We start from the raw sequence: 9,374 nt of genomic DNA, 5'->3' as shown, positions 1-9,374 counted from the left end.
AGAAAATCTGTTTTCTCTAATTCTAACACGATTTATCCCTTTCATTATATGTAAATTATTTCTATTTAATCAAAGGGTTGTTCGTTTGATCTTAGATCTTCATTGGTGCAAATTCGGTTATGAAGTCAAATTATCTTGCTTTCTCCGGAAATATCTATTGTGACGTCATTTAAAAGTATGTTTCGCAGATCATTGGAAGGAAGGATTAAATATGTCCGCATATTGTTTAAAAGTCATTTGAGAAAGCATATTCCACCAACACATCTTTTTACGCGATATATATCCACTCTCGACGGTTAGATTTTTTTATCCGTCTCGTTTGGATAAATATTGTATCACACTCGATACAGTAGTATACTATATATGTAAACTTAAACAAATGCATAACGGAATGCTTCAAAGAGATACCAGAAAAATCTAAAAAGTAAATTACCAAAAAACGAATTCAAAGAAAAATTAAAAAACGAAAAACTTTCATATTCCTTAATTGACATTTCCTTAAGTAGGAAAGAGTGGATTAAACATGGGTTTAAAGCTTACAAAATATCTTACTTGTATGACAGTCCAGATATTCCATCATACTGACAACAAATATGTGAACAAAATAAACAGGCATACTACTGTCTGCTTGTATCTATACAATGGATAAAAAGGTCAAAAAAGGGATAAAGCAGTAAAGTTCATAATTCAAATAAAAACAAATAAACATGTCACAAAAGAAAAACAAAATGGCATATAAAGAAAGCATATAAGCGAACATAAAAACAAGGATTACAATATAATACAATGAGTGTTTGTTTAAGTATCGAGTCACTCTAAAAGGATATTACCAAAAATAGATACAATAAGAAAATGTAAGGGAACATAGAATTAAGAATGGAATTGAGAAATGTGTCAAAGCGACAACGACCTGACCATAGAGCAGACAAAAGACTACCAATGGATCTTCAATGAGCAAGAAACTCCTGCATCAGGAGGCATGCTTCAGCTGGCCCCTTAAAAAATATGCATACTAGTTCAGTGAATATGGATGTCATACTAAACTCATGAAAATCATACCAGACTAACAAAGGTCAGAGGCTCCTGACTAGGGACAGGCGCAAAATTGCGGCGGGGTTAAATATGTTTTTTGAGATATCACCCCTTCTCTTTACCTGTAGCCAATCTAGAAAAACAAACGTACAACAATACGCACAATAAAACTCAGTTTAAGAGAAGTCCAAGTCTGATGTCAGAATATGAAACAAAATAAAATAAACAAAATGACAACAAAACATAAATAACAAAAGACTACGACTGACATGCTAGCATTAGACCTCAATTAAACTAATTGAAGGATTATGTCTTCATCACATGAATTTCAGGCACTATCCTTCCTGTTAGGGGTTTAGTATTATATACCATCATGAAATATATGAGAAGAATATAACCCGTGTCATGTCAACAACTGGTTTTAGAATTAATGTGTTTAATGTCGATGCGAAGACCCTACAAGTCAATATTAAAGCAAAAATATGCAATCTTTAATGACCTGGCAACAGTATCGTAACTATATCCCTTCTTAATAAGTCTGTTTAAATGTTTAAAAAGCATGATAGGAACGACTGCTTATCTTCAAAGGGTGAGTTATATTTTTTTCTAAAAAAAAAGCTGATCTTCAATTTGATAAAAAAAAATGTTCTTGTTCAGCAGATGACAAAAAATATATTCAAAACGACCAATCCAGATATTCTCCAGACGATACACAGCATAGAAAACTTAAGACGGAGAAAAAAGAACACAAGGGTGATCTCAAGTGTTCAGAAAGGGTAGACAGACCATGTCACACATCCTTGTTTCATCAGTGAAACGGATATACCATAACGGTCAACCAACTTGTGATATCGTCTGTAAACTTACGAAAGAGGGGCAAACGATACCAGAGTGACACTCAAACTCATAGATCGGAAATAAACAGACAACAACATGGTTAAAAATGAAAACAGGCAAATAAAAGTAAACAAGACACAACATAGAAAACCAAAGACAAAGCAACACGAACCCAAACAAAACCGGGGAGTGATCTTATGTGCTCCGGAAGTGTAAGCAGATTCTGCTCCACATGTGAAACCCGTCTTGTTGTTCATGCTATTACTAATCCAGTAAATAGTCTGATTCGGTAAGTCACATTTGTGAAAAGGGAAGGGGATTGTAGTTTCGAGTTATGGAACATACCCGATATTATCTGTGAAAAGGATATTCTAGAAAGATCAACTTACTCGTGATTGCGTTCGTAAAGTTTGCAAAGGGATGATTTCAACTTCACCATGTGGAACTCTTAGTTTAATAGCTTCCTTATGATCAACAATCAAGGAAAGCATAATAAGAAATACAAAACCAGGAATATGGTATCCATTGGTGGATATATACTCCGTATGCAGGCGCCGCTCAAATGTTGCTACATAGACATGGAAAGTTCACAATTGGGAAGCTAAAATCATTCATTTTGTCGTAAGGTTTTATTTTCAATCGATCCTCATTGTCAATTTCTACATGTAAGTCAAGATACGAGGAAGACTTAACTTAATGTGATGAGATGATTTTTCATTTCCTATTGTTGATTATTAATTTTATATGGTGACGTGTCCTTGTCGCTATCTAATGGTGTTCATACATTTCAACTTGATTATTAATTTTATATGGTGACGTGTCCATGTCGCTATCTGATGGTGTTCATACATCTCAACGTGTTCGAATTGCTCGTATATATTAAAAAGGATTTGATTTTAGTGAAAGATTTATCTGTGGAACGGAAAAACAATTACATCAGGGTTTTCTTTATCACAAACTAGTCATAACATTTACTTAATTTTATCATCCTTACAAGGCCATTATTTGTATATATAAATCAACATGCAGACATCTTAGGTCGTGTTTACACCAAACCTCATGTACAGTAAACATGTTTACAATTAGTTTACCGTAATGAACACTTGTTTCACATTAAATTTGTTCACATCTATACACCTTGTTTAATTACCTGTACATAATATAATATAAGATTTGTTCACACTTGTAAACTATGTGTCATTTAAATGTTCATTACGTAGAACCGAATAAATTTTTTTCGGACAACTTTTCTAGCAGTTATGGAACGATCATTTGACTTAAAAAAGGGAGGAGTGTTTCTTGAAAAATATTCTTATCCCCAATTTCATAGGACATGTTCTGGTTATACAGATGATAAACGATAGATTTTGAACCCATACATTATGGTGATAAATATTGAAAACAAATATTTGATTGTTAACATCGAAAAAAACTGAATGAAAACATTCGCGCAGAAAAAAAAAACATAACTCCCCTCCCTCCCATTTGAAGTTATGTGGTTGCTCCTTTCTGAAGTTTATTTTGATGATTTGCAGTAGTTTAAAGATACTAAAGATGTGTCGATTACGCGAAGAACATGAAGGCTGCAGTTGCGTGCTAACAAACGAAGAAAAAAAATTGTGAGGTTTTCAGGATAAATATATTTCTTTTTCTTTTTGTTTCTTCTCCGAGGAGTATTTTGCAACAGGGATTGGGTATTTTTATTATATTTCTAAGTGTATTTTAACGGGTCTGAGATACTAGACAATCAACACAATTTATCTCACACTTTTTAGTAATGCATTTATGAATAAATCGTTGTTTGAGTGAAGGTTAGTGGCAAATATTTCTGTGTACACTCAGTCGGTTCGGGAAAACCTATTTAAATGAATCATATAATGTTTTTTGCAATGATAACGCTTTCAGTCTCGATAAGGGGTTAATAAAGCTACGTAAAGTGTTTTGTTTTATAACAAATACATGTATCAAGTTTAAACAAATATTTCTGTAAAGAACGTTATTAATACTTGCCACAAACATCCAATTTTATTCAAAAATTGTTTCTTCCTTTAATATACATGGTAAAAAAAATGTCAATGCTTAGGCCGTGTTCACATTGACCTAAATTCGGTGTTGTGTAAGTGTAACTCACACGTAAACTAAACAAAATTACGTTCCCATTGATAAAATTCAATGTTTACATGTAGTGTAAAACATGTTTTGTCTACATGCAGTCGATACTCGATGTAGGCCTTGTGTAGATTAAGTGTACACAAAACTAGGCATTTAAATCATTAGTTTCACTGTGTATATTTAAGGAAGAAACAATTTTTGAATAAAATTGATATTTATAACAATTATTAATAAAGTTCTTTACAGAAATATTTGTCTAAACTTGATATATTTATTTGTTTTTTTTAAACTTAACGTAGCTTTATTGAAGCCCTTATCAAGACTCAAAGCAGCATCATTGCCGAACACATAATTCATTTGAAAATTAAGGTCTTTCCGAATCGACTTGACTTGCACAGAAATGTTTGCCACTGGTCTTTACTGAAACAACGATTCACTCATAAATGCAATACTTAAAAAGTGTGAGGTAAATGTATTGTTTGTCTAGTACATGTATCTCGGATCCGTTAAATTACCCTTAAAACTAAAAAAAAAAAAACATTACCCCCTCCCTTTGTCAAATACTCCTTGGAGAAAAAATACCATTTGAAACAAACAGCAAAGATAGGAATAATATGGTGATCCCTAATATATCATTCCCTCTTCTCCTTCAATCTCTGTACCGATGTAATGCATTGGCTTTATGAGAATAAAATATATATATTTTTCGCCTGTAAGCACGCTACTGCAGCCTACGTTTTCTAATGCTTAATCGGGACATCTTTATTATTTTTAAACTACTGCAAATCATCAAAATGGCTTTCATAAAGAAGCAACCACTTAACTTAAAAAAGGGAGGGGTATTTTGTTAATTAATCTGAGCCAGAAATTTTCCCGCGCAAACGTTTTATTCCGGTTTTTTTTTCGATGCTGGTAATCAATTTTTTTTCAACATTTAACGCTATAATGTATGGGGAAACTCTTGATTTAGAATATTTTTGTATCATCGGTAGGACCTTTTTTTTTTTATCCCATTGGGGTTCAAAATATTTCCATCGATACCCCCAGTCCCCGATTTGAAGTCAAATGGTCGTTCCCTTACTGCTAGAAAAGTTTCCGAAAACTTTGCATTCGGTTCAACGTAATGAACATTTAAATAACATAGAGTTTACAAGTGTGATCAAATCTTATGTACAGGTAATTAAACAAGGTGTATAGATGTGAACAAATTTAATGTGAAACTAATGTCCAGTACATTAAACTAATTGTAAACAAGTTTATTGTACATGGCGTTTGGTGTGAACACGGCCTTAGTCATGTGTACACTTAACCTACACAAGGCCTACATTGAGTATCGACTGCATGTAGACAAAACATGATTTAAACTGCATTTAAACATTGAGTTTTATCAAGTGGAACGTAATTGTGTTTAGCTTATGTGTGAGGTACACTAACACAACACCGAGTTTAGGTCAATATGAACACGGCCTTATTCGATCAGATACTTCACATTCAAAAATGTATGGCAATATTCTTTACAAAGCACAAATTAGTCGGCATATTCTTATAAAATATCAAAACATACACATATACTATAAATCAACAACACATAATATAGAATCTAATATATCACAGACACGTTGACTTGCTCATTTTAAAACACATTAATGAATAAAAACGCATTCAAAATCACTTATCGTCTTCATCCAGAAGATTACCAGCATTTTTCTCCTCAGGTGGAATCGTTATTGTAAAAGGTTCCCGAGCCCATGGTTGTAATTCACCACTAGCAAATATAATATAAAATATTGCATCAAATAGATAAATGGCTGCTACAATGTAGAAAACTATCTGCCACGGGGCTCGAGTTTGTGCCTGTAAAAACCAATACGTAATTTAATGGGTTAATTATATTATAAACCAGTGCCAAAATAAAAAAAAGACAAACTCAAAGTCGTGTTATTGTTTTACAAAAGTGTAAATCCTTTTTTGTGAAATGGGTATAGTATTATTTCGTTGTCATTCTTCTAAGAAGAAATAATGGATAGTATGTCCGAATATAACGCATTACAAAACATTATATCACAAACAAACAAAGAAAAACACAGACACAAACAAAAAACCCAAACTATATTCAGATTCTTATAATTCACCACTATCAAATATAATGTAAAATATTGCACCAAATAGATAAACGCCTGTTGCTTTTTAAAAATGCATGATGTGATACCTTTTGATAATGTAGAGGATCATATTTTTTATCTATCTAACAGGTTAATTTTAATCAAGTGAACTACGTTTATTCAAATTTCAAAGAACATTTATAACATGTTACAGTTGAACGCCAAAGTCTGTGCTGAGTGTGCCATGGATTAGAAGTTCCTTTATAGTGGAAATTCGCATAGAAACCAACAAATACACCTTTACAGCTTCAGCGTACGCACGTACTTTTTCGAAAAAGGGTGGTTGAAAAGTTTTTAAAGTTAATTAAAGTTTTTAATCCCATTCATCTGATGCATTGTCTGTTGATATAATCAGTGATGTTGAGTTGAATTATGCTATAGCGTAATATGACTGCCTGTAAAAGGGTTTGTTTCCTTTGATTCCTTTGTTTGTATTATTGCGTTGTTCTTTCAATGACGAGTATCACTTTTCCGTTGAGAGATGTTCCATATATCACAGCATTAACAAATAACTTCATATGATTACAATAAAAAAAGTTCTCGTACATTTTTTTTTCTTTCAAAAACTTATCTTTTCTGTGATTGCTCCTTCTGCGATTGCTGTGCTTGGGGATATGATTCCTGTCGTAGACGCCAGTGAATTCGATATTCAAAGTAAGTTATGATTGACAACACATCCACTATACTGAAATCCTGCCGAACTAACAGCAAGAATTACCAATACAATGACCAAGGCGGTGTGGAAACAGTCGACATAACCTAAACCAATCAACATCGAAGCAGGAACTAATTTTGCTGAAATAAATTATATTATACACATTAGTAAAATTAGGTAGAGTATCCTCTTATTTCTAATGGATTATGTTCTATCTATTTGAGAGGGCGGAATGGTTTAACCAAAGATTTGGAACGTAATGATTTCAGTCATGAGTTTTATAAAAATAAATATTAGCATATATTTGACAAACATGTTTTAAATATTAGTATTTTTAAATTTCGGAATACTACTTTAATAAAAGGTGGGCAATTTAATTAGACTTACCAACAGTGTCAAATACTTTACGGGTATAAGTAGTCGATATTAACTTTCTGTTCCGGAAAAAATCAGCAAGCCAGCCTCTCAAAATCACAGTTGCCCAGAAAATAATATATGGTAATGACGAAAACAGTCCATTCTGTAAGTTAATTTTGTATCAGTTACTTCAATTGATCAATATTAACATTACTGTATACTACAATAATTGATACAAAAAGTACTAAAGGCACTTGGTTTATATTTTCCAAACTTTAAGCATACCTTTCAATCGATCCAAAGGGACTGTTTACAATAAACAGTGAGTCAGTTTGAATATAAAAGGCCCAATTCTATCACAAATTTGAGTTTGTTTCTATGTTTTGTAACTGTTCTATGCATTTTATTAGATAGCACTCATATCAAATAATCGTTGATGGTTGATAACAAACTACAAATGAAGTCATTTCACCCCCTGCAGCACACAATCATTGGACTCATTGTTGAAGAAGAGGGGCAAAAGATACCAAAGGTACATTCAAACTCACAGATCGAAAATATACTAACAACGGCATTACAAAAAAATAAAAGACAAACAGACATATAATTGTACACAAGACGCAACATAGAAATCTAAAGACTAGGCAATATGTTAGTATGGTTTCGTTCAGAATACGAAGTCCAGGAGAATTATGAATTTGCATGTTGTTTAGCAAACGGACGTTGATTAAACATTCATCAGTCAACCAATCAGCCCAACTCTATTATTGCAGAATCAAAGGAAAAGTGGGACCGTTGCGCGATCCTTTAGATTATTGGCCATATAATTTCTAACATGTTTATGTATCTCCTTATCACGTATAGCAAGATTGACTATCCTCGAATTTTAAGAGCAGGGTTGTATTCCTCAAGGCAAATAAAGTATGACTGATTGCTATTATAATTTTCTAGGTCATCCTAGGAGGGGTTGTATTTGCTTGTGAATATTAAAGTTAAATATTGTTTTCGTTATAGTCCTTAATAAATATCATTGAGCTGTACAAAGTCAAAAAATTGTTTTCCATTCGTTTCATGTTTTGGCATTTGCTTTTGCTATATCATTTTTTTCATAGCTGCATTCAACTTCAAAACATTGATTGAAAATTGATCGCTTACATTTCAGAGTAACAGTGACATGCTTTGTTTAGATCAGTAACTTTATTTTTAAAAGAGACCCACTTCCAAAAATATCTGGCCCTGTAAGAGAAGCTTTGACATGGTTTAAGGGATATTCATACCCAAAAGTCGAAATCAATTTGACAATTCATGACACAATGAGAAGAACAATAACAAACAACAGTACAGAAAACACAACATAGAAACTAAAGACTGATGAAATAGTTAAAAAAAAATATGAATACAACTTTCCGCTATATAGGTGATGTTCTTTCACTAAATAAATTCAAAATTAAGTGACTTTGTTGAACGCATCTATCCCATCGAACTAAAGTTAAAGGATACAACAGATACAGATAAGTCGGCCTCAACTTGACTTACATTTAGAAATTGATAATGAGGGTCGGTTGAAAACAAAACTTTACGTTAAGAGATTATTTCAGCTATCCAATTGTGAACTTTCCATTTCTAAGTAGCAACATTCCAGCAGCACCTGTATACGGTGTATATATATCCCAATTTATACAATATTCCCGTGCTTGCATTTCCTATTATGATTTTCTTGATATAGGGTTGTTGCTCACAAGAATGCTATTAAATCAAGGGTTCCAAATGGTGAAGTTGAAATCATCACGTCGCAACTACAATCCCCTTCTCTTTCATGAACGTGACTTACCGAATTAGTCTATTTACCGAATTTGTTATCCCATAAGCAACACGACGGGTGCCACATGTGGAGCAGGATCTGCTTACCCTTCCGGAGCACCTGAGATCACCCCTAGTTTTTGGTGGGTTTTGTGTTGTTTATTCTTTATTTCCCAAGTTGAGTCATATGACTTTTGTTTGTCTGTTTTCATTTTTCCTTTTTAACCATGGTGTTGTCAGTTTATTTTCGATTTATGAGATTGACTGTCCCTCTGGTATCTTTCGTCCCTCTTTTATCTAAAGTTTTACATTTTTAATCATCATTTACAGTAAAAAGGTGCAATTCATTATAACCATAATGCAATCAATTATCGAAAGAGGACTGCTTTTTAAAAACGATTATGAGTTCACATTTTAAA

This window comes from Mytilus galloprovincialis, chromosome 1 (genome assembly GCF_965363235.1).
Source record: "Mytilus galloprovincialis chromosome 1, xbMytGall1.hap1.1, whole genome shotgun sequence".
Taxonomy (NCBI): Eukaryota; Metazoa; Mollusca; class Bivalvia; order Mytilida; family Mytilidae; genus Mytilus; species Mytilus galloprovincialis.
This window is presented reverse-complemented; position numbering follows the sequence as displayed.